We start from the raw sequence: 27,784 nt of genomic DNA, 5'->3' as shown, positions 1-27,784 counted from the left end.
CTTTTTAATGGCATAGAAAGTCTTTCTCCCCTTGTCTCTGAGATCACTGACAGCTAGACTGAAATTTCCTGCAGAGTTTATTTTTAGTCCTAAATATGTGTAGCTGTGTGTGCGTTCTATGTCAGCCCAGTAAGAAGCTATTTGGGTTTCTCTGACACCTGGGTTGTTTTTGGAATACTATAATTCTAGTCTTCTCCAGATTAACTATCAGGGCCCAGGTCTGACAGACTTTTGCAGATGATCCAGTTGCTGTTGCAATGCCTCCTTATATGGAACTAGCAATATTAGATCATCTGCAAAAAGTACCTCTCTTGCTCTTCCGACAAAAGCCACCTCCACCAGGTGGTCATCTTGGTGTTCTACTTAAGTGTAACACATTCACTGTGGTGTCCCGCTAAGCAAGTGGTTCAACATCAACTAGCAACCAGTGACTCATAAATGTTTACCTTCAATCATACAGCCCTTGCCTGTATGGCACACAGTGCAGGCAGGAGTCTTGCGTCTGGCCAGGAGGATTTGGAATGACCTGCGTGCTGTAGTTGACCTGCCAGATGAAGGAGAAAACAGACAATTCAGAGATGCAGCATATAGACAGTTTGTGGCTTGGCAGTGTGGAACACAGAGTGGTCATCCCAAGCTGCTGTGTGTGTGCGTGCAATCCATGATCCTCTGTTCAGATCCTCATTGACAATACAAGAGATTTATGAAGGTATAGATTTTATATTTAAAAATATGTAAAGATGTATTTAAATATTTATATTAAACATGTTTTTATATTAATCATCTAATAAAGTATGTTTTAAAATTATTTATTTCTGTAATTGCTCATTTACGAGCAAAAATGAACCACTTTACCATAGGACATTATTGAATTACCTTTTGGATCAATTTAAAACACTATAACCTACAGTAGGAACAATGAGAATCACTGGGTCAATACTAGTCATGCCATGCTAGCTCACTAAGCCAATGTTGAGCTGCCATTTGCCCATGAAAGGCACCAGTTGCTTGTCAAAGCAGACATGGAGAGGAAGAAGGTGGATCCATTTGTCACCAGCTTGTCATCTCTGATGCTCGCCGGTCTGGTCAGCTTGTTGTCAAGCCTGAGATTGTCGCTGATGAGGCAGAGGTGGAACCGGGGACCACACCGGTGGGTATGTATCTCACCGTGTCAGCATGAGATAGAGACCACAGTATGCCGCTCTTAGATTGCCATATCTCTGCTGTATCCTCCGTCTCATCCATCTCGTCCCTGCTCTCATGCAAACAGAATGAGGAATCTTTTTCCACCACACTTTCGTCCTCCTCCATATGCTCACTCTCCTCAACCTTCATATCGCTCTCTAACCTTGTACAAAACTCCACAGCTCCTTCCTCTCCATCTTGTGTGAAATGACCAGAACTCTAAGGCAGGTATACTTATATTTTTGGCTGCGACCACAGCTGTAGAAACCTACTGAAGGATCCCGAGGATGTTTTGATTTTCCCCACTGCTGCATCTTTGAAATACTGTAAGATTTTCCTTGTTGTTATTACTTGAAAGAATGCATGTGTGCTCTATGGACATGCATATGATGAGGAGAAATAATAAATTAACGTTGAACACACACACACAACTTCAAAGCTCAGCATATATTGCCTAAGTCATGTGTTTGAGAATGGGTAAGAGAGAGAGGAATTGTAACGTCTACACAATCTAATTTCTCTCTCGGTTCTCTCTTATTTTCGTTATTTTATTGTTGTTGAACATGTGCACGTGCATGTGCATGTATTCGAGAGTGTATTAGAAACAGATGGAGGAGGAAGGAAGAAGAAAGAAAGAAGTTATAGGTCTGAGCAAAGCCATCTGGTGGTAAACACTCACATTCTACCCCAACTCTAAAAACTGAAAGGGTGATGCACTGTAGGGGAAATTTCTATTTTGGAACTAAGCTACTTGTTTTGAAGATGTTGTGATGGGTTTCAATGGACATTTTTATCCTTAACAGATTTTTAATACAGCTAATTGCCAAAAATCATGCCCTATGCATGAAAAAACTCAAAATGATCATAAAATCAAAATTTAAAAAGCCAAAAATGTAGAAGAATTTCAGTAGTTTTTATTCCAAGATTACCTACATTTTATGTCATAACACGTTTTATTAACCTGACTGCAACAGCATAGAAACGTCTATGTTATATAAAGAAATCTCAAAAACTTTGCGTCTTGTAAATCTTCCATAGTTTGTTGTGTCCATTATAAATCTGTTGCATTGAATATATAGAATGAACCAACACCGTACCCACCAGATGGCTTACCAACAATCCTTTCCTATTGTCCTACAACCAAAATTAACATCAGCGGTACAGTAGTTAAATTCCAAACCAGAATTAATCCTGACATAAATAGACAATCTTTCATGACTTACCTTGTTTCCAAAACCTGAATAGAACTCTCCCTCAGCAAAGTCATCCTCTCTGCAGAAAATCAAATAATGGTGAAACTATAATCGGAGTTTTGTTTGCTCTTCACAAATATATTATTGAATATTTGAAGTCTACTTTATATGCTGTGTCTCATACTAACTTGCCTCTAATTTTCAGTTGTCCTTATATTTGTAGAATGAATCATACACCATAATCATCATTGGTCATTGGTTTGTGTTGATGTTATAGCAGAAGAACCACCCTGAGGAGACGGCCCTGGATGACTCCTCCAGGAACCTGGCATCTGCAAGAAACCTTGCAATACATAATTTGTCAGCCTGTTTTGAAATTATAGACAAATTAAGGTATATTCTCCAAACACGTCGCCCTGGGTTTATCATCTTATAAAAGATGATTTACAGACAATATGAAGAAGCAAAACCCAGCATAGTTCCAGAAAGCCATACTTTTTTTTACAAGATTATTTTGCCACTTCACATACGGGAATTGGCCACATCTAGAAATTACTCTAGTGCAATTTCCACTTCTCTACAAAAAAAGGAATGTATATTTGGTCGAAGAACTAGCACACACTTTTCAATACTGAGGTTTTTCAAAATAGAAACAATCGTGAATATAACTAAATAAGTGGTGTGTAAAATATGAGAGCTCAAAATCACCCACAAATATCAGGACAAACACCAAACCTAACGTTAACGTAAAATACGTTCGGATTATAAACAGCTGACACAACAGACTAACTGCTAATGTTTTGAGCAATGCTCTTATTAGATAAGCACAGATTTATTTCTGATCCATTCAACAGTGACAATTTTCTTGGGCGCCCTGTAGGTATCTAAGCAATATTGCTTATATTATGGTTGAACAAGTTAGCAGGTAATCGTCAACTGCCACAAGATCCTGTCATACTGTCATTCTGAGGAATGTGTATTTCTCGCAACTAATCTAACTATTTGTGTACAGTACAGAACACTGTCCTGCACTGAACTACAAACCAACGTTACAACTACGTAGACACTTGACATACATTTTCGCTAAACAACCACCATAGCATGCAAGCTAACAAGCTAGACTAAGCAACAAGCTACAGAGTAAAATGAGAAATGTGCTATCAATGAGTGTTACTGTAACCGTCGCTATCTCAGCTTTTGTAGTAATTTTTTTCCCCCAAAAAACTTTCAGGACGCGTAGCTCCCTCCACCTCTGAAAAGCCACTCCGATGTGTGCTTTTCGTCTTCTGTCTTCTTCTGCCTACTAGTCTTTGCTTTCTGAGCCGTTTTCCTCTCGTGAAATTGGCAGTTTTCCTATCGGTTGTTTCTCCGCCATTACTAGTACAGTTACTGCACACTGGGAATCTTGAGAACGACTCAGTATACACTGTTGTGAGCAGCACTTACATGAGCGTAATTGACACACTGCTAATACATTCCTCCTGTCTCTGATTGGTTGTTACTGACCGGGAGCGGTGGATTTCTGCAAATGGCATTAAGACAACTGGGAGGAGCCTGATTTTTTTCAGAGATCATCTGTCTCATAGTCTACTGTCAAGACATAGTGGCAGTTTTAACAAATACGTAAAAGATATATTTTTACAAAAGTTACATACTGGAACTTTAAAGTAAAGACAGTCACTCAGCAGCTAATCTGGTTTGAGTCTGTCCTGATCTTTCACTCTTTATATAATCACACGACAGGCTACATTTATGTCCTATAGGAATATCAAAGTCTTACATGAAATGTTAAAAGTTGAGTGAGAGGTAGAGATAGACCTGAGGGGTTCAGCCCATAATCTGGGTTTGAAATACAGTGTTGTACTAAGACATTGTCTATTCTGTTTACTACACAAGGGCAGACAGTGAAAAGCATGAATCATTCAACAAAGCCATGTTGACAGCTCTTGAAGGGAGCTGCACAGTGTCCCGGTCTCATCTGTTTGCTGAGCTAAAACTGCAGCTCACTTTGTGAGGCTCACAGTGAGAACCAGTTTAACCACACGGCCCGCTCACCGGAAACTTGCTTCACTATTTATACTCAACCTGAATAATTCACACTTAAGACCAAATCAGCTGAGGGAAGCTGTGCTACAGAAGACGTGGGTCACTTAAGTTGAGGTGTTAAAGCTAAATCCCTGCTGCAAGTTAAAGGTCTTCTGCTTGGTTTCACTCTAACTCAATGGAACAGATCCAAGAGGAGCCAACAGGATAAACTTACATCCACACATAATCTTAATTCCCCTGTTTTTAGCATACACATGCGAACAAAGAGGCTCAGAGTTTTTTTTGGCACCTGATTATGATTTAGATTTAGTGTTAGTCTTTTGGTAAAAATGCATATTAGTCAAATGTCTTTCATTTGTTTTTTGTTAGTTTTAGTCAACAAATGCTAAAGTCATGTAAATTCAGTTTTCCTCAGTCAAAGTTTAGTCTCATTTTCATCCTGCATTGTAAATTATGTCTTTAAAGCATTTTGAGACTACAACTGTCACCATCTTTGTTGTGCACCCTTACAACAGTTACATGTGCTCTCATCTGTCACAAGGGTTAATGGAAAAGGCTCTGTTTATTTGTTCATGCACACATTGTCCATGTGAGTCTGCTCTGGAGTAATACAGCAGACCTCAGTGAATCCTGTTATCTTTCCCATACGCTCACTGTCATTCCTGCTTCTGGACATTCCTGCAGCCACTCTTCACTGCAGAGCAGCTGATCATTCAGAGGCTGTTTCACTCACATGTTTTATTTCATTGTCTGTTTTCCTCATGAAAAATAGGTTCTTCATGAATATTTTTCATCATAGTTGATTAAATGAGCGCAGAAATCAAAATAATATCAATGAAGGCCAAAACATTTAATTGAAAAATGTTTCTGTGTTCAGCTGCTGGTAAAGTCTAGAACTTTTCATTCCACTCCATCACATACAGAGCCACATGGAATTATTCAGTGTGGGCTATACGACTGTCAGATAGTGACATCTTTGACAGTGAGTCACATGACTCTTAACGCTGCCATCCATAGTGGCAGATAAGTGAAGCTCATTTTGCTCAGTCTTCTCTTTTCCCTCTTGTGCATTTACTCCTCGTATCTTAAAGGATCATTCTGGTTGATTCTGGTTTACAACGTGGGTCTTATTTAGTTTTTCTTAAAGAGGGTTACTGTATCAAAATCTGGTCTTAGGTTTGAACTAATATTGTGCATTGGTGCATATTATTACATTTATGTGTTGTATATGACCTCCACACAGCAAACTACAACAAAAACAAACCTGGTGCCACATAATAATCTATTTTAGGAATACTGTTGTAGTGACAAGTAGCCCACCGCAAGGAACCCTGCTCTCTCAGGTCACCATCTCTGGGTACCCTTAGTGAATTCAGATAACACTTTGGAAAAAGTTTCAACACTAGGAACTGGCCTGACCGTCTGTATTGAATTACTAACTCCAGATTCAAAAGCTTCCTAGTCAGCCCCTCATCCTCTCTTGCTTTAGATTCCAGAGAGTAGGGCACTGAAGTGTAAGTAACTTACCAGTCCAGAAGAGGGGGAAGAAAACGAAGACAAAAACTAGACAATAAGTTGTTAATTTTAACAATTTGCTTTTAAATAAAGAAATAGACAAGGGGGACCCCACCCTTTTCTCAAACAATCATTGGCTATCAGAACTTGATTATCACATTGATTGGTTTTTACATTTTATGTATTACTTTTCCTTTTATGGGTAGATGGTCCTTCTGTCCAACACCCCCTTGCCTCAGTTCACAAACAGTTCTCCAAATAAGTTAATAAAAAATATCACTCTATAACTCATGTTAATATAATCCTTTAAATGTTTAACGCATAAAGGCCAAATATAGAAGGCCACACTTCTCAAACAAAATAAATGAACATCTCTTCTCTTACATAATCTTAAATGCATGCACAAATCAAAAATCTATTTTAAATGCATCACTCCAAATGCAGAATACATTAAAACAGTTCATGTCAACACTCATTCTACTCTTCTCATCTATTTGCTGAATTTAAAGAGGAGAGCAAAGGCCTTCCTCCTGCTCCTTTAATCACAAAATGAAGCTGCTTGTCTCCTCACAACTGTTGATGTCACATTAGCAAATAGTGCCTTCTGTGTTGATCAAAACAATTATTTTGACGTCATCAGGGGATACATATAGAAAATGTTATCTCAAAAAACAAGTTTTAAAATTTATTAGAGAATATAATAAACTCAAAAATAAAATAGATTTAAAAGATGAAAACTCATCTTATTTCCACACCTCTTTTCACGCCTCCTCTCATCTGTGCGAGGTACACACATCTGTCGTCAGGGAGACCTTTTTTATATATCTAAAGGGACGAGTTGCCAGCAAGAGCGGACTTTCACTTCCTCTTAACTGAACATCGTCTAATGTGAAAAATGATCATGTACAACCACAGGTCTCTGGAGGCTGAGCAAAGGTCAGGGCACAAGAGACTGCAGAGGAACACTAAAATACAAAACAGTATTTCAAACAAAACATTTTTCTTACTTAAAGTTTGTACCTTTGTAATATGAGCTAAGCAATTAACAATTATCAGTCTTAAAACCCAAGCAAATCATTTTACTACATAGCTTGTATACGGTATGTGTCAGGCAGTCAAACTGTTTCTATGAAGGCCCCTCAAGAACCAGAACCAGTTGCTTCCAGTGTCCTTTTCTTCATATTTTTCTCATTCTCACAACACTGTTGAAAAAATACACAGATGAAGAATGTATACAGTGCATGACTTTTACTAGAGAACGAAGATTTAACTCGGGGTTATCAAGCAAACTCAGGATTGACAAACTCTGACCGCCTACACTGGTGTTAAACGGTACTACGACGGTGAATCAGATGCTAGTTAGTTGAGTCGGTGTGAAGTTAGTCAGACTTGCCGCTCAGGCAGAGTTTTTTCAAAATGGCGCATTGCTCTGTATTTTCCCCAGAAGAATGCCCGATGATTGTGTCAGGGTCGGGTCAGGAGATGAGCAAAATCTTTGTCAAGGAACCACATTGCTTCATTTTGCAAGGCTGCAACATCACACACACACACACATACACACACACACACACACACATACACCCCTGCCATATATTATGCCTGTAGTGGAATATGATATTATAGCCTACTTCTCAATCGGATTTAGCAATGAGGAAATACTTGTGATTTCAGCCTATAGTCACCATGTTATCACATGATTTTTTGTGACTTTAATCCCAGAGAATTTCTGAGTTCTGTTGCAAATTCACCACTTTCATCTAAGAATATTTTTCATTTTTAATTGTTGACCTCATCTGTTGCTCATGCTATATATGCAGGGATACATTGCATCTACTTTCAGTGGAGTTCCAGCCGCTGCCTTCTGGTCTGCGATATTGATACCCCAAGATTAAAAACAACCGTGCAGATAACTAATTTAAGTTACTCATTAAAGTAATCTGTTAAATAAAAGACAGTAGACAAGGAAATACATTGAGACAGTTAAGTTTAAATCATTAGTCAGTTAATAATATGTACTTTAAAGCCTTTTGGAATAAGTACACATATTTATTTATTTATTTATTTATTGCCATTTTATCATGATGGCTAGATGATCATAGATTATTGTTGCTCCGGTTCATTGATGTGTTGTTTTATAATAATAATAATAATAATCCTTATTTGTAGAGCACTTTTCAAAAACAAGTTACAAAGTGCTTTAACAAGTGTAAAGACAATAATACCCAAGAGACAATAATACAAAAAACGATACAAGATAAAAGCATGAAAACATTGAAAAGACTAAAATACAGATAAATATAAAATTAGTAAAAAACAAGGAAATCAAAGGGATAAAATAAATTCAAATAATATCGGGAAAGGATCTCCTATAAAAGTATGTTTTAAGAAGTGTAAGAAAGATTTCACTGACTCAGCCGACCTGATTTCCTCGGGCAGGCTGTTCCAGAGCCTCGGGGCCCTGACAGCAAACGCTCTTTCCCCTTTAGTTTTCAGTCGAGACTCTGGAACAGACAACAGACCTCTGCCCAAGGATCTCAAGGTACGTGCTGGTGCGTATGGGACTAAAAGGTCAGAAATATAACAAGGCGAGAGGCCATGAAGAGCTTTAAAAGTGATCAATAGAATTTTAAAGTCAATTCTAAAACATACTGGGAGCCAGTGTAATGAAGCTAAAATAGGGGTAATGTGGTCATATTTCTTTGTTCTGGTTAAAAACCTGGCAGCTGAGTTCTGGACAGTCTGGAGTCGATCAATAGATTTTTGGGTTAAACAGGTGAAAAGGCTGTTGCAATAATCCAGGCGTGATGAGATGAAGGCGTGTAAAATGGTCTCGGTGTCCTTAAAAGTTAACATAGATCGAATTTTTGCTATATTTCTAAGTTGATAAAAACGTGATTTGTGCTTTGCTGCTCGAAATTTAAATTACTATCAAACCAAACACCAAGGTTCTTTGTGATTTACTAGGGAACCAGCAGATGGCAATATTTGATTTGCCATCTGCTGGGACCCGATGACCAGGATTTCTGTTTTGTCTGAGTTCAGCTGGAGGAAATTATCTGACATCCATTTTTTAACTTCACAAAGGCAGTTGTTAAGTGAACTCAGCATTCCAGGATCTTTGGTTCTGACGGGCAAGTATATTTGTGTGTCATCAGCATAAATAGGAAAAGAAATGCCATGTTTATGGATAATATGTCCATAAAAAAAAAAAGTGGGTTCACGCAAGCCATTTTAAAATAATCAGGGACACAACCAGTAGATAGGGAGCTGTTGAAAACAGAGATCAAATGGGGCCCAACAGAATCTATTACTTCCAGTAAAAAATTTTGTAGGTATTACATCAAGTGGGCTGGAGGACACTCTCATTTGTGTTACTGTTTTTAAAAGCTCAGACAAGTCGATGGGATAAAACTGATTAAAACTCTTTGGCTCTGAAAGAATGCGCAAAACTTTGAAACACTTTGTTCATTAAAGATGCGAGAACACACAGAGCTTGGTGAGGCGGCATGAGTAACAGGCGAATCACAGCTAAAAACAATACATCTGTGGTCAGATATGGTCATGTCCACTAATTCCACAGAGGAAATGCTGACACCCAGGGTAAAAACCATGTCCAGTGTATGACCACGTTTATGTGTTTGCCCTTTGACATGTTGTTTGAAGTTAAAAGAAGTGGACATATTTAAAAAGTCAGTTGCATTAACATTGTTGGGGTCATCAACATGAATATTAAAATTGCCACAAAGAACAATTCTGTCATCATGTTTTACTGTGTTGTATTGATATATGTTTTGTGCTGCACCCCAAATTGCCTCTCTGAGGCCATTAAAGTTGTCTAAGTCTAAACTGTAATACCAGGTGTCTAACAACATACGGTTACATTATGTTTTTCTGGAGTTTTTGTTTGGTATCTGTTTAGCATTGTGCTGGACAGCAATCGTGAGGTCAGAATAATTCCAATGAGTAACAACTGGTGACACCCGTTGTCTTTAGCCAGAAACAGAAGTCTCCAGAACGTTCTCATCTTAGGGCGTCAAATACCAACGCTCTCAGAAAAAGGGACAAAGCGTTATTATTTGACGCAAAAAGTACCTTTCAGCTTTCTGTGTGAGACGCCCCACATGCTAGCACAAGCTAGCTAGCTATGTTTGTGTTAAAGACGTTGACAGCCCCTGAAGCCCCTTAACCTTACCATATCTATCATAGGGGTTTGTGCGTAAACCTAAGGTAGTGACTTTATACATGCGACTGATTGATCAGTAATTGTTGTTTTTGCATTTGTTAAATATGTTCTGAAAAATGTAACTTGTTTTGGCTTCATACTTCACAAATCAACCTGACATGTTCCTCTCTTCCAGTCAGTGCAGACTTGTGGCCACGTGCTGCTGAAGTGGGCGCCAAATGTAGAGTGCCTTGGTCATGGCAATGGACGACTGTTGCATTGCTGCATCATCGCTGCCATCTGAACCAAGCACCCCTATCCTAACAGCACTTAAGGAGGCTGAGGACATGTTCAGAATTCTGAATACACACCTACCCCAAAAGTGACTGCACTTTTGACTGTACTGTTCAATAGTGTTTTGAACCTCATCCATCTCTCTTAACCTTCAATACCATAGCACGACATTTGTTTGCCTTCCATTTAAAATCTTTGTATACAGTTACTGTGAAATCAAATGCCCCTACCACGGATGAGATATTTTTGATAGAAAGAGGCAGAAGGAATTCTCAGGTTTCTAATTCTGTATACCTATCCATGCCCTGTTTAGTGAGAGTCCCTTTTAATGACGTGCAGATCCTTCCAGCAAGGATTTCCTCCAGCAGCGCCTGTCCAGTGCAAATTTCTTAACACTAGTCTTGAAATTATTCCTTGCAGGGGTTTTATCACTGGACTACTGCCAAGTGTTCACACACAACGCAATAATGCAAATAAACACAACCCGTGATTTCTACAGCTGTATGAACCAAACAACAGTATAAACGGACCAAACTGATTAAGTTAAATTTAAGACTTTTTAAGACCTTTTTAATACCAGAATTTTAAGCCCGAGAAAATGATTTACAAATTTACATAAAACATTTTATTATAATACATATATATTTAACACACTATAGCTTTTTGGGGTGTGTTTGTACTTTGATATGAATCAAGGATGTCACTTTGTGTTGAAAAGTGGTGGGGACATAGGGGTTCAAATTAGGGGTGTGACGATACACAGCTCACATGCACGATTTACAATATTGGGTTCACAAGAACAAGACAAGAGGATATTTTAACACTATTTTGATGAAATATTCAATGCTGAAATATGTAAATGGGGGGTCCCCTAGAAAATTTTGAGCAGTAAACAATTAATTTCCTGCATTCTGGAGACATTTTCTGCACCAATTTATGGTACAATTGTCTTTATTTATATAAAGTGAATCACAGAGGGGTACTTGGTTCAGATGGCAGCGATGATGCAGCAATGCAACAATTGTCCATTGCCATGACCAAGACACTCTACATTTGGCGCCCACTTCAGCACCACATGGCCACAAGTCTGCACTGACTGGAAGAGAGGAACATGTCAGGTTGATTTGTGAAGTATGAAGCCAAAACAAGTTACATTTTTCAGAACACATTTAACAAATGCTTCAAAAAAAGTGGAGACATGTCCCCAGTATCCCCAGCGTAAATTACACCTATGAAATGAATTTGTGCACTAAGAACTCTAAAGGGGTGAAATCAAAAATACAAACAAATTGTGTGGTATGAGTTGTACAATTGGTTACACCTTGGCTAGATAAGGTAATGTAATTGAATACGCATCTGGGTTTCCATTCACATAACGTTACACTACAACAGTGGCGCAACGCCGACACACAGACACGGTCCTCATACACAACTGTCTCTCCATTGCTGTTGTAACATTCACTGACCTGTAAACTGCAGGCAGGTCTTCCAGCTCTGCTGTTTGATTAGCGCTCGCCACAGTGTGAGCGCCACTGTCCTCGGCCTCAACGGCCATTTGTCCGTGTCTCTGGCTTTCTGAATTGACTTCATTGGTGAAGTGCGACTTCACCAAGAGTATCTGGACTGGAGACAACCCACCGCACCTACGTACGGATTACAGCAGGGGACAAGGAGGGTGAGAAAGCAACAAGAGGTGAATTGCACTCACTTGAGCAGCAAGTCTTTAGGTTCTTCAACAAGAAAGACATTTTATAGCAAAATAGCTGCTTGTCACACTATACCTCAACAACAAAGAAAAAGGCCAAACATCATGATTCAACTTAAGAAAACATAAAATGGAGTTGCTAAAGCAGGTAAAAAAACTGAAGGGCACAGGGGTATATGTAAATGAGCATCTTACAAAGAAAAATGCGGAAATTGCAAGACAAGCAAGAATCCTGAAAAGGGAAAAACGAATTCAGGACAATTGGACAAGGAACTGCAGAGTAATGGTACACCAGAACAGGCTAAAGTAATAGCCGTCAGAGTTAAAAAGGATCCAGATCGACAAATAAAAATGCTGAATTGTCATAGAGAAGTGAATAGTAGGGAAATGTCATATTTTAATTTCTTCTTTTGCTGTGCTGTGAAATCTAAGGTGAAATATTGTTTGTGGGTGAAAAAGCTGGTATTCGAGAATGTGTGAATGCACAGATTTTAAGTCTTTTGACTTTCAAGATCACAAACTTTATGAGTTAGAAATTGACATTGACCCAGAGATCCACTTCTACCAGAACATAAACATCAATTGTGAATTTTATTCTGAAGACAAGTTGAATTCCAACGTAAACATGGCCCCTCCATGTTTCAGTGATTCACTTTAATAGTAGGAGTCTCTACTGTAACCTCTCTAAAATTAAAGGTACCCTCAAGGGTTTATGGAAAAATTTTAATTACAAATAGCAGAATGATGGCTGAATGATGATAATGAACTGCAGGATGGATTAAAGGGCTATGAAATGTTCAGTCTAAATAGGGTTAATAAAAAGGGAGGGGGTGTTGCTCTGTTCGTGATGTCTGCCCTTAAATGTAAGATTATTGGTGACATGACAACTAATTTGATGGAATGTGTAACTGTTGAAATTAAGGTTGAAGGGTTTAAAAACATATTAATCAGTTGCTTTTATTGAACACCAGGGTCATGTATTGATAATTTTGATTTTGAGAAACAATAATAAGGTGATTCTGGTTTGTATTGACTTTAATATTGATTTGCTGAAATCAAATGATCATAACAAAACTACAGAATTTGTTAATATTATGTTTAGCTTGAGTTTCTATCTGTTCATTGTAAAACATAGTAGAATAACAAAGGATAGTGCAACATTGATTGACAATATTTTTATAAATGTAACTAAGGGAAAGATAAACAGTGGAAAAGTGACTGATATAAGTGATCATTTGCCGGTCTTTACAGTATAAGAAATAAACGACAAGTTAAAATTTAGAACAAATAAGAAGACTAATTACTTAATTAGAAAAAAATCACCAGAGGGAATTATGGCCCTTAAGGAAGAACTTATAAATCATGACTGGCAGGAAGTTGTAGTGAACAACGGTGTAGATTTGTGCATTTTACATTGAATAAATTTGGAGCTACCCTAAATTCCTTTCTCCTCCCCAGAGAAGATGGGGAGGGGTCAAAGTTGCTTTCTCTAAGTGCTATCCCGACCATAAAACTGGCACCTTTTTGATTCCGAAGCTGATAACGCGGGGCCTGACTGTTAAACTGACAAAGAGACACGCACCAGCCATTGGCATCTCCCTGAACAGCCTATCAAAACTGGCCCCCCACACATGTTTCCGTGGCAACTGACCTTATTCTTTGTTTTATTACCACATCAAAGGGATACTCCTTGTCTCACCTAGGTGTGACACAATCCAGGACAGCCGAACTTTGAATGGCTAAGGACTGCAGTCTCCAGACTAAAAGTATTTAATTAAGTTTAATTAAATCTTTAGTTACCTGATTACGTTTGCCTCTATTTGAGTAGTTATGTTAACTGTTGTTGCTATCTGTTGTTGATATTAGTGCTGAAAAGAAGTTACTTGTGCAGTGTTTTTATTTTCAGCAAGACACTCCTTCATCTAATGTAATCCAAGCTTTCCTCATGTAACCTGAGCTCCCCCAAGTGGGCGAAATAAGTATTACATGCCCTCGTTGGAAATGCCGTTAAATGTATAAATATCCTGACCAATAATGTGACAATTGTTTCCTCTTACCAAATGCTTAGAACAGTACAACCGTTCAACCATTGAGGTTCGATTGTGGAAAATATTTGATTATAATAGATAATAGATTTCTTTTCTTTAAACATTAAGTTTAGAAAGGCAGTCCCTTGGGAAACCTGAGACACCCCCTGGGGAACCACGCCCCAGGCAACAAAAGAGCAACACGCGATCTCGCTTCGCTCTCTGTACTCTTTGCTGTTGGCTCTCTTCCACTCTGTTCTGCACGGCTCTCTGGACGCTTCGGCACGAGCAGCGTGCCTCGCCAGGCAACGCCCAGACTCGGCCAGCGAGACAGGCCCTTTTGTTCGCCTGAAGCTACACACCTGAAGTGCCGCGACATCGATCTGCCTTCACTTTGTTTTATTTTCTTTATTTCTTTTGTTTGTTAAAGTTATCAGTCCGTTAAGTTACACTGGACTAATTCAGGAACGACCAAGTTCCATTTTAAGCCTTTTTCGTCGAGCCAACTTCACCGAGGTCAGACCAAGCCACGTGGTCTCGCCAGCTACAACGAAAGAAACCTGCAAACAGCCGAATTGCCAGACGGAGGAGGCGTTTTCAATCAGACACGGAGAACCCCGGAGAATCCCTAGCAAAAAGCCAGGATCAGCAGCTAGTGTGGGACCCGTGCAACAGGCCAAAAGCAGGCTGTCGACAAGCAGTAAGACTTAACACACGTTCTGTGATCAGATGTCCATTTTAACTCCTAAAATCATAGCATTAGTTTACTTTCATTAGCCCTTCTATGCCGTATGAGTCAAATGCTTCCCACAACCGAACCTCCAGGCTCATTGTTCAGCAAATGTTTATGTTCCCTGTATCCAACCATCTTTTTATCACCTTAGTTAGAGAATAAATTCACTGTCATATAATCAAGAACTGTGTGTGTTGCCTATTTCTAGTTCCTGCCAAGAGAATTGACCCTTTAGATATGAGACTGACTGACTGATTTAAGATAATTGAGCAATTATAAACTAACTGATCACTAGTAATTATTGTATAATTATTAAACTACCTAGAGGTCCGGAGACTCTAGGATTATAACAACTCCGGTGGTGCCCTGAAACGAGGAATAAATTTTGATTTTATGAATCTTAAAAATTCATAATTGGGTATCAATTCTCATAAATTTATTAAATTGCATGACTAAAATTTAGGTCTGCTACAAAGTTTACATGGAGGATACTAATGAATCATATGATGCATTTTTAGATATATTCTTGACATTCTATGACATTGTCCGTTGAAAGAAACTAGACAAAATTTCAAAAGGCTGGAAAGCCATGGTTAACAAGCTTTATAGAGAATTTATCAAAAACCGAACAAAGGAAAAGGAGGAAAAGTACAAAAAATATAAAAACAGATTGACAATTGTTATGAGATTGCAAAAAAATATTCTTATGATCGGTTGTTGCAAAACAAAAAAATTTTATTAAGGCTACTTGGGCTGTACTTAATGACATGATTGGAAATTGCAGTAAAAAGGATTTTCCAGCATATTTTGTTAAAAAGGATAGTACAAATTTTTAATTTTACTTAAAATATCGAGGAAATAGTTCATTAATTTTATGATTTTTTTGTTAATGTAGGGCCAAACTTTGCAAAGAAAATTAACCTTCCAAGAGATGAGGTTAAAAATTTTAATTTTGCTTTTCAAAACAGTAATTCGATGTTCCTTGGTGGAGTTTGTGAGAGTGATGTATTAGAAGTGGTTAGAAAGTATAACAACAGAACATAAAACATAATAATTAAGGATTACAATTTACATTGAAATATATTTAGTTTGTTATCTTTTTTTTTAATTATTTATACTATTATTCATTTTCAGTCTGTACCACTATTACATTTACTATCTGTATTTCTGTATGGATACAGTGTTGGCTGCTCCTCCTTACCCAGTGGCGTAAGTTTGACGGCGACCAGTGCAGGTTATTATGACTGGCCCTTGGGCTCCACAATTACGAAGCACATAAATCCGTTTCTTGTCCATACTAACATATTATTAACATATTACAGACATAACATAACGCATATGCAGCTGGAGCTGTGCTGTGTGCGCCCGGCCGCAGTAGCCCAAAGTACCATCGTGATGGATTTACCAGTCCGAACCAAATGTTACCCAGACTAATGTTTTTGCAAAGTAGAGAAGTCAAAGAGAAAGTTAACAGAAGAATGGACAGTGTTGACCCTGCCAAAATCCTGAAATGTGAGCTGTAAAGCTGTAATGGAGGGGTCCACTGTGGTGCTGAAATGACCGCAGACTTTTTAGCTCTATAATGACCTTATGAATCACAGCAACCGGTTTCTTCTTCAACAGAGAGGCAAGAGATTATGGTAATTAAGACAGAAGAGCGACCTACTTATTAACAACACCATGTCCTGAAAACTAGCCAGCTACAGCGCACACACAGTTTAACACCCACAAGCACATATGCAATCAAATAGGTGCTCGGCAGCGACCTGACCCCAAAACAATAACAGCCTTATTAAAAAGGAGCATGGCAGCCCGTAAGATCCACCACATCCCTTGAAAGAGCACTCATCTAAGTGAATGGCACCCGACGAGCCATGGCTTGAGCAAAATCTTTGACAATGTCCAAAACAAGCTTTGCGACCCTCTCCTCCTGTTCTTTTATCTCCTCTCTCTCCTTACAACCACTTTTATGTTTGAGTAGCATGAGTGCTAGCTTGGTCTGCTTGTCAGCTTGTCAGATTTTACGTTCCAACTCCGTATTAAACCCTAAGGATTAAGTATCTGATGTCATTAACCTTCATGTGCATGTAATGGCAGGCAACCCAAAACTTTTGGTAATATAGTTATGTGGGACTTGGCTACAGAGGTCTGGTAAGCTCACGTCTTTCTAACGTCACACCCTATGATTTATTTCATTTTCTCCAAAAAACTCCAAAAAAAGCCCCAACTGATGCGGACCCAAGTGAAATCACTAGAGGTCATATATCAAACTTCACACATCTCCCTCTGAGACACAAAAGGCTTTACACTTACATTTATCTTTTTTTACATGCAGTAGAACTCTCCTCAGAACACACGCTGATATGGAAAATCTGTGAAGTTTACCTTTAAGTCTCAGGCATCAGTTTTCCCAACCATCTACTTATTTTTCAGCAAAGCAAGTTAAAGAACTTTAAGTAGGCTTTCACTCCACTTAATTAACACCTCTGTTTATGATGAAAACTCCAGCATAGATCCAAAGCAGACCAACATACAAATGAAGCAAGTTTATCATGAATTGAAATAACTGAACATTTCTCCTCCTCTAGCACCTGTCAGTGCTGTCAGTGCTGTCAGGTGGTGTGTTTGACAGGAAGTCAAGGCAAGGCAGAAGGAGATGAGGAGGCTGGGCCCAGTGTGAACAGAACACTGCCTGACACTCTTCCCATCCACATGAGTGGACGACAGCTGCTGTCGGTCTGAGCACAGGAGACTGCACGCCTGCTGGGTCTTCTTACGGAGGCAGATTTGAGGCTTCAGTGCTATACTTAAGGTAAATTCTGCCACATTTGACATTATGTTCTTGCAATTCAGTTAAGAACTTGCAAAATGTCACAAAAATGGCCAAATTGTCTTGCAAATTTGACCAACTGAAGGGCCACTGGTACAAATGAAATAAAAGGAAACCTTGACCTCAAAACACCAACTTACTTTTCAACATGTTATTGCTTAAACCCCTAGCTATAAAACACTAGATGTGACTCACTATTGCAAAATCTGCCATATTGCGCATACTGGTGTTTGTATATTACTATTTTATTAAATTCCCCCCCCCTCTCAATTTAATATTTTTATATGAACAGTCACAGTAAATAGTATGTGAACCTTTGGAATTAACTTAAACTAATACCTCGCAAACAATTATATGTTTTCATGTTTTTGGACACACCATATAAACATTCATTTTGGACCATTCCTTTTATACAACTGTTTCAGTTCAGCAATATTCTTGGGATGTCTGGTGTGAATCGCTTTCTTGAGGTCATGCCACCCCATCTTAATCGGGTTGAGGTCGGGACTGGGCAACTCCAGAAGGCATAGTTTCTTCTGCTGAAGCCATGCTGTTGTTGATTTACTTCTGTGCTTCGGGTCATTGTTGTGTTGCATCACCCATCTTATGTTGAGCTTAAATTTTCGGACTGATGGCCTTACATTGTTTTGCAAAATTTCTTCATAAACTTTGAAATACATTTTTCCGTTGATGATAGCAACCCTTCCAGGCCCTGAGGCAGCAAAGCAGCCTCAAACCATGATTTCCCCTCCACCATACTAAACAGTTTGGACAAGGTTTTGATGTTGGTGTGTTGTGCCTTTTTCCTCCACACATAGGGTTGTGTGTTCCTTCCAAACAACTTAACTTTGGTTTCATCTGTCCACAGAATATTTTGCCAGTAGTTCTGTGGAACATTCAGGTGTTTTCAATTTCAGGCATGCAGCAATGTTTTTTTGGACTGTGGTGGCTTTCTCCGTGGTGTCAACCCGTGAACTCCATTCTTGTTCTGTTTGACGTATCATAAGCTGTGTCTCAATTCAGGGACCGAATACGTCACAGTCGATGCGACTAGGCTGTCCCATTTCGAAGGCTCCTTCAAATGCGGCCGACAAATGCAGCCTTCTTTTCGTCCGTTTGGAAGATCCAACAGTTGGATCCTTCGCAGCCCCAGGTATCCCGACATTCATTGCGCGCCGGTTGATTGTCCCAGCGTAAATAATGGCGTCGGCTGTGGCTGTGGAGTTGAGCCCCCTGGATTTTACCTATAAATATAAGTATTGGATTTCAACTCACTTCAAAAGCCAACTACACATATGTAAAAATAACAAGAGGAATAAAAGCGCAATGTGTCGTTTAAAAAATAGTTAACGTGAGTTAAGTGATTAACTGGCGAGCTAACGTTAAGTTAACGTTACCTGAGGTTACTGATGTGCTAACGTTAACGTTAAATGCAAATCGTTAGAGCAAGTTACAACCTAAAAAATAAAGCCTTTAACGTCTTCACTTGAAATCGAAGAGGTTCAAAGTCAGACCTGCGTCTTACAGAAATTATCGCGATATTCTACATCACTTATACTTAATATTATGTACATGAAAATAACGTGACCACGTAACGTTAGACGGGTTGTGAACCCTGCTTGGTTTTCAGACAGTTAATGTTAGTAACGGTTACAAAAACCTTGGGATATAGTACACGGTTAATGTAACTGATTTATGCTGCTTACTGTTTGGTGATGTGAAGCATAAAACTTACTTGAACACGTCGTTTTGTTTTAGGGAGCAAGGAGCAAACTGCCCTCTTTATTAAATTGAGGGGGGAGAGCGACCACCTCTTCACCGGGGCAAAGTTTTCTGCCAACGTGGCTTGGAGGTAATTAAAGTATCAATAGCCCTTTTGTAATATCTGCATTTAATCATCGTGTACTTAAAGTTACAGTTAAATGAGCCGCCATCCTATTCAAAGCCTTTAACAATAAGACAACCAGTAAATGGGGCAGCCCTTTGTTGCGTCTTCACACAATTACCATGTACCGCAATTTCCCCACTGTGGGACAAATAAAGGTTTTATCTTTTCTTATCTTTCTTATTTCTTTTGTTTCTCTGTGATTAGGACAATTTTGGAGAAAATGGGCCTGTGGGGGAAGGTGACTTCCCTCCAAGTGAAAAAAAAGTGGGACAGTTTAAAAAAAAAAATACAAAGTATGTATGTATGATTTGAAATTGATATATTCTGTATACATTTTTGTATAAATCGTTCACTGTGCAGCATAAAGGGAAATATAAACCGCATTCATCTTACAACCCTGTTTTAATATGAAACATACATTTACCTTGTACGTTGTATCTTCATTTCATTCATTTTAGTCACGCATGTTAATAAACACAGTTGCTGAAATTTGTTTTTCTGCTGTTATTTACCATGATTGATTTCCTGTGCCTTAGGAGTGCAAGTGTCCAGGGTCAGGAGAGGGTGTAGGGGGGAAGCCCACTGCTGCAACTTAAATAATGCAAAATAATAATATATATAATATTTATTAATCAATTCAAATAAAATATTTGTTAAATAAATGATTTTATTTTCTGTGGTCTTTAGAACTAATAGTATTTACAGCATATTTACAACATTTATTCTGAGCAGGGAGACCCTGGTGATGCTGCTGGACCTGGATGGGCTGCCACAATAAAGACCCTGGTCAGCAGGACATCATCTGGGGTGGTCTCCAGAGTGTGTTGCAGGTGTGGATGCATCTCTCCACTGTCCACCGCATCGTCCATCAGTGGGTTTGCAGGGCTGGTTCAATCGACGGCTGCCATGTCACTAAGATGTTTTAGTAAGAGGCAAGAATAATAGGCTGTGCGCACAAAATACTAATTCACAATCTTATTTTGACAAAATAAATCTACAAAATATTTCAACAGGCAAAATTGTTAGGATATGAATAGGAATTTACAGATCTTTTACTTGCCTGTTAAAAATATTGGTGGTCAGGGGGCACCTCCTCAAGGGCAGACACCTCTGCAGACAGCTGGTCACGCCAGGGAGCACCGCTAACTGTCTCCAAACCGTTCTCCCCCTCATCCTCTGCCTCGTCCTCCTCAGGCTCATCCTCTGGGGCCACAATATCACCAGCACCAAGGCAGATGTTGTGGAGGATGGCACATGCTGTTATGACCTGAAATGGTTAAAAATATATTTCAGTCAGAAAAAAAAAAAACATTTATGCTTTTGATGAATCTGTCTGTTGATTTACTCATTAGTACAGTAAAGAAAATACTCACATGAGGTACAAAGGTGTGGTGCACCTCCAGCGCTTGCAGGAAGATGGCCCGGAACCTGGTCTTCATCATCCCAAAAGCACGCTATATAATGGAGCGTGCCCTGGAGTGATGGCTGTTGAAGCGCTGGGCTCCCACACCTTGTATTGGCCTCTTGTAGGGAGTGATGGGGGGAGTGGGTGTTGGAGGCACGGGTACCCTCCGTCTGCAAGGAATAAAGTGCCCTGGAGGAGGGTAGAGTGAACTCCTGTACAGTGGGCTGTAGTGGATCACTCTGGAGTCGTGGACCGACCCAGGCCAGCCCACGTAGGTGTCAAGGAAGCGGCCCTGATGGTCACACACAGCCTGCAGGATGATGGATGGAAACAGTTTCCTGTTCCTGTAGCACTGATCATAAGGGCCGCTCGGTGGCTTGATGCGGACATGGCAGCCGTCGATTGCTCCAGCTGCTTTAAAAAAGGCTCCGTGTCTTGCCAGCCCTGCAAACCCACGGGATATCGGTTGTAACTCATCCTGGGTCTTCAGTAGGTGTATGACCTTGTGGCGAATGGCCACCACCTCCTCAGTGACTCTGTGGATGATGCGGTGGACAGTGGATCGAGGCATTGCAAACACTCTGGAGACCACCCTGTATGATGCCCCACTTGCCAGCCAGAAGAGAAACACCAGGGTCTCAATCGTGGCACCCCATCCGTGTCTCCGTTCCTGGTTTAGGAGGCCTAGTAGCACTCCCAGGGCCTCCCTGCTCAACCGGAAATCTGGCCGTGTGTCCTGCAGGTTAAAAAACCTGTCCAGCACAGGAACTCTCAGATTTATCCTGCAGTACAGGGGCCTTGGCTGGTTTAGGGATACAAGGAGAAGAACAACTGTTATGAAGTGTAGAGAGCTTAGTTAGATAAGGCTTGTATATCTTTCTATTCAACTTGCTTTAGCTGGTCAATGACAAAAACACTGTCAATATTTTAATATTGAAGTAAGGTTAGGTTTTCTTTAAATATGAAAATTATGTTGTTAAAGTGAAATGGCAGCAGCAATAAACAACGTTAACTGAGGTTAACATCACTGTTAGCTTTAGGAAGCCTATAGTACCTAAATACATGAGCCTATAGTACCTAAATACATGATGTATAAATGTAACGTTTCTTAGTTACTTTCCCCCGTATTTACCTGGCCAGGCTCCTCTCTCAGCCTGAGATACATCATGCGGCGGCGCCGGCGGTGAAGTATCTCTAGTTCCTCTATTAAGAGGTAAAATATTAAAATTAAAATATTCGTCTCCATTGCCGGTGGACCGCAGCTGTGAAGGTTGCTAGGCGACAGGAGCGGCGCTTCCCCACGCATGGGTAAGGGCGGGGTCAGTTGATGACGCAATAGACCAGAACGTCTCATTTAACAACGGTCGGTTCGGCCTTTTGCGGCCGCATGCCTTCGTAGGCGGCGAAGGCCATGCCCTTCGAAGGATGCGGTCCCTGAATTGAGACACAGCTATAGAGTCGTCAACAGAGATGTTAGCATGTTCCAGAGATTTCTGTAAGTTTTCATTTGAAATTCTAGGATTCTTCTTAACCTCATTGAGCATTCTGTGCTGTGCTCGTGCAGTCATCTTTGCAGGACGGCCACTCCTAGGGAGAGTACCAACAGTGCTGAACTTTATCCATTTATTGACAGCTTATTTTGTTCGAGGCATGGTTGACTTCAGGCAATGCTTCATGAGAATAGCAAAATTAAAATTGGTGTGTTTTTTAGTGGACAGGGCAGCTAACCGACACCCTCAATCTCATCTTATTGATTGAACTCCAGGTTGCCTAACTCCTGACTCCAATTAGCTTTTGTCATTACCCTATGCTTTTTCCACCCTGCACTGTGAATATTTACACATTGTCAGTACACAGTGTCTTTATGGGGTGGAGATGGAACAGTGGATAAGACACATGCCTTTGGTGTGAGAGACTTGTGACACATCCACGAATATGTCTCTGAGCAAGACACTTAACCCATTGTTGCTCTAGAGGCCTGTAACCTCTGACGTACATAACAATTGTAATTCGCTTTGGATAAAAGCATCAGGTAAACGAATAAATGTAATGATGAAGGCCAGATCACATTTATGCAGAAATCCCTACCAAAGGGTTCACATACTTTTTCCAGCAACTGTATATTTTACGTTTATTGTAATGTACCAATTCATCAAAGCAAATTCTTTGTATATGTAATAATACGGGGCAAAAAAGCTGATTGTTATTCTGATTCTGATGTGTCATAATGACTTGCCATTCCGGGATGGATCCATAAGACAACCATCTTACCTGGGTCCAGTTTCAAATTTGCTGTAATGGAAGCCTAGGGTGAAAGAGGCCAATGTTGTCTTTAATCCTTGTATTTTCTATCAACACCCCAATAGAGAGTATGCGTTGATGTCACTTCCCCTTCCGGAACACGTTATCATGGCGCGTTTAGCAAAACAAGTGATTATTTGCTCAAATTAAAGGCAGTCGGACTCGATGGTGATCCTTACTGCTTTACAAAGAACCAGTGGTCCTTTTAAGATGTGTTGTCTGTGTTTTAGCTGATTGAAGCTAACACTGCTGCTCGTCTTTCTGTCACTCAGTGAGTATAACTGCGTTCTGTGACATCATGCACATACCCTCTATACTGTTCAATACTATTCAAAGTAATGAGCGTAAGACAAGTGTGCCAGTCTAGAAAAAAAAAAAATAGACAAAGTTTCTGATTATTATATCTCCAAGAGAACAAATTAAGCTCTCAGTCATTAAGATAATTGTGCATTTATATTGCACACAATATTTAAATTTTGCCTGAACCTAATATGTAAGAAATGTCTTTGGTATTCTGAATGGCTAATATACTACATTAAGCAATATCTTGTTTAGATTGTAACGTAGCTGGCTTTGCTGGATTTGTCTTGAGATATTATGAAATGGGATTTAGGAGCACTTTGTGTTGTCGTTAACATATATGTTTATCTTAACATTACACTTTTAAATGGCATGGAATCAGCTGTCAAATGTTGTAATATTGAAAACTTTGTTATAACGTTACCTTTAGGCTCTAAATAAGCATAGCAAACATAAAGAAATGTTTCACTAACAGATCAATGCTGTTAAGAGCTATCAATCTGCAATAACTTTCACTTAGAACATAGCTGGTCTGTTACTTGGTAGCTAATGGTACACATAGTTAGCTAAATATCTGCAGTTCAGAATCCATGTGTAAAAAATATTCTCTCTACTCTATACTGACGTGTAGATGCTGATGTCATCCTCTTTGATCTGTTTAGTGAAGCAATTAGGTGCTGCACAGCTGACAACCATGTCTGGTGCTGCCCAAAGGTGCAATACACAACAAAAAACAGATTTGATGGAGGACGCTTATCCCATGAGTTACTCTTTTATGGCGCATAAGTTTTAAAATATCTTCCCCAAATTCATCAAGACATTTTTGGTATCTTTGGACATTTTGGGAAATCCACTAAAATAAAGATCTGTGGGCTTCAACAATGTTTGACCCACAGGTGTGCCACTGCTAAAAAGACTTTTGGAGTTGTCTTCTAATACAGCTGCTACTCATTTTATTTGTATGTACAGTATTCATAATGTAAATGCGAGTGAGTTTGTGTTGCTGTGAGTGCATGCTGTTACATCACTACCCTTGGTTGAACCTTATGCATCAAAAGCTTCTGCAGATGGAAGCTGCTGTGGAATCTATAATCCTATTTGGCTGAGAAAAGAAAGCTTTGTCTTACCAAACTTAGGAGAGTGAAAAGAGAGAGAGAGACAAAGAATAAAAGAATGACAGAAATAATGAGAGAGAAAAATGTAATGTATATTACCTTTGGATTATCTTTCACAGAATTTCCTGAGTAAAAATAAAAATAATCATAAACGAAATTTTTTTTTGTGTGAGGTATAGTAGTGCCTTCATGATCCCCTTTTATAAGGAGTTATAGTCTCAAACGACTCTAAAAGTTTAAGGCCTACTAGAACCAGACTGGGCTGGAGCATCATTACTTGACTTTTTGGCAGTACACTTGTCACAGCTGCCTGTTGTGCTTTTTCAAGTGTTGATAAAGGTTTATAGTGTGGCTTCGTGATGTTGCGACTGATCCACAGCAACGCTCGCACAATACCTTATTTTGATGCACATCTGTAGTCTCAAATCCGAAGTTCAGCCACAGCACCAGTGAGGCACTTTTTTCACAACTAAATTGAACTCAGCAGATGCCATCTTTCTGGACCATGAATGTTGCGTTTTATCATGGATTTCGTGTGTCATTGTTGTTTCAGGTCATTTATGACATAAGGCATGATTTTGCTGATTTGTTCAGATTTTGTTGATTTGTTGATTTGTTCCATACTTAAGTAGCCTATGTAGTTAAATTGTTTATTTTTTTGTCTGTTTTAACTGTGATGATGATGGTCACTTCATTTTACTCAGTGTTTCTTTGTCACTTGAATTCTCAAAGTCAGTAAATTTTTTCAAAATGTGCAAAATAGAAGTAAGATCACAGACTAATACTAGTATTACATTGTGTATCAATGGAATATGATGTGTACAATTATTTGCTTTTGATTAATAAAAATCCCCAATACAATTTATATTTTTGTAAATTTCTTACTTACTTAAAATCTCTGCTGTCATCTCTGGATAGCCCTCCGCCTACACACACACACACACACACACAGTAGGGTAGGGCTGATAGACGATGCCATCGTTCATCGGTGATGGCTGACAGACATCACGACTTTGAGCCGGCATCGTGATTGTAAAACTCCCATCCCCCAGCAAAAACGAATCTCAAATTTTCACATTATACCACGCTGTGGAAGCAGGTTTTAATGACCACTCACACTCTTCTCCCCACACTGTGACACACTCACACTCAGGTAAACACCCCGGCTTGCCCCGCCTCTCTGTCTCTCTCCCCGTCTGCTCCATTTTCTCCATCAACAGTATGTTTTATAAAGTCGTCTAAAAGACTGAGAACTCGTCTTCACTCGTCATCACGGCAGCAGGTGAGCCGCACGTGGGCTTATTAATGATGCAGCCTATGAAACAACTGAAACCAACATCTGCAAAGGTGAACACACACCCTGTGTTTCCCACCCGCGCATCCGTTGACATCGTCCATCCCGATGTTTCATTGTTGACATCGGCCGATGGAAATTTTGTAGACATCACCGGACCCTAACACACACACACACACACACACACCAGAAGAGATAATATGCTCTGATTGGTCCACTCAGTGACTATATACCTGCAATTAGTGTCATAGTGTTCAGCCTCCTGCCTCTCTCGAGTCCAAAAGCTAAAAAGCCTGTCAACCTCCTTTATTAACCCAGAAAAATAGGCTTTGCCCCCCCACACTTCTCTCTCTCCCTCTCCCTCTCCCACACACACACACACACACACACACACACACACACACACACACACACACTTCAGTAAATGTCATGTCCAGGCAGGGCTGGGCTCTGCTCCTGCTGACAGAAACAGCAGCAGGCTGTGGGGAGATGGTTGCTGGATTCACCAGGGCTGGATTGGGACAAAAAATTGGCCCTAGCAGTTGCATCGTTTAAGAAGTATTTTTGCTTGGCGGTGGCGGCGGTGCCCCCACCCCAGTAACGGGACCAGCTCTGTACGTTGATAGATGATAAATATTTATTAGTCTTTTCGGAAATTCATAATGTGTCATACAGCAAACATCAGACCAACAACATCAACAGACCAACAACCAGACAGCTGCTTTACCAACACACGCATCACCCGAGTGCTATACAAGTTATAATAAGGTGCTGCTCCCCGACACCTAGTGAACTCGTGACTGTGACAGTACAACCCAAACTCACGGTGCGATGTGCGACAGTAATAAATGTCCGTGCAAAACAGTGCGCTATTAAACGAAGCCTCGATGCAAAGAATTTGTGTCGATTTGTGTCGATGAATCGAATTAATCTATTCAATTGATGATTCGTTTCAGCCCTAATATGCATACTGTGCTATTCCACCAAACCACTACAAAGCCGAGTAGTAAGTGTTGCGTTCAAGTGGACCAGTGCCCTCATTTGCTCTGAACTGACTCCCTGGTGATCAGAGGTGACTGAATACACAATATCCATACTCATGTAGTCTACAGCCTCTTGTCCCTCTCTGTCGCTCATCTCCACTGCTACCTCAACAACCTGGCTTGATTAGACAATGACATAGGGAGAGATTACTATAATTAACTGGATGAGTTATAACCAATTCCCTGACATAGATTAAAGGTAAGGTGGAAAAAGCTGTAAAATATAAACAACTGAAATTTACCAAATACTTGTTTACTCAAATAATGCATGCCATTGTAATTTACTGTGTACTAAATAACTATTCAGTTCATACAAATATGTATGTGATGATGACTATTGCATAGTGTTCAATGATTAATAGATCACCTTTATGTTTTATATTAATGTTCAAGAAGGTTAACAGAACTGTGTATGAGACATTTGACACATGCTTGTTTGTTTTGGGAGTTTGAACTACAATTGACCTGTCTGCATGTGCACTGGTGCTCACCGCCTACCATGTGAACGTGCATGCTGAATGGACAGCAGACAGCAGCACAACAGTTTGGACATACTGTAAGTGGAGAAAGATCTGGAGTAGGCTACATGTTACCCCACAGATAGTAATAACAGTAATCATATACATCATAATAGTTACCTCATACCTGAAAATAAACATGGCATGTAACCTATTATACAGCGTTTTCACTCATCTTTATCAAGGGAACCTTTGGCCTAATCATTTTAATAATATTATGATACGATATG

The 27,784-nt window shown here is 39.6% G+C and overlaps 1 long non-coding RNA gene across 1 annotated transcript; it reads left to right on the top strand.

Moving 5' to 3' along the window:
* Positions 1-19,401: 19,401 nt before the first annotated feature.
* On the top strand, positions 19,402-19,834 carry LOC119900188. The gene is made up of 2 exons (XR_005444020.1): positions 19,402-19,542; positions 19,783-19,834. It is a non-coding gene; the product is annotated as an uncharacterized LOC119900188 (long non-coding RNA).
* Positions 19,835-27,784: the final 7,950 nt, after the last annotated feature.

The sequence above is a fragment of the Micropterus salmoides genome, unplaced genomic scaffold, assembly GCF_014851395.1.
Source record: "Micropterus salmoides isolate LMB-PRFRI ecotype aquatic unplaced genomic scaffold, ASM1485139v1 Ms_hic_scaffold_13, whole genome shotgun sequence".
NCBI classification, from domain to species: Eukaryota; Metazoa; Chordata; class Actinopteri; order Centrarchiformes; family Centrarchidae; genus Micropterus; species Micropterus salmoides.
The sequence above is the reverse complement of the archived record's forward strand: the minus strand, read 5'-3'. Positions and strand labels throughout refer to the sequence as shown.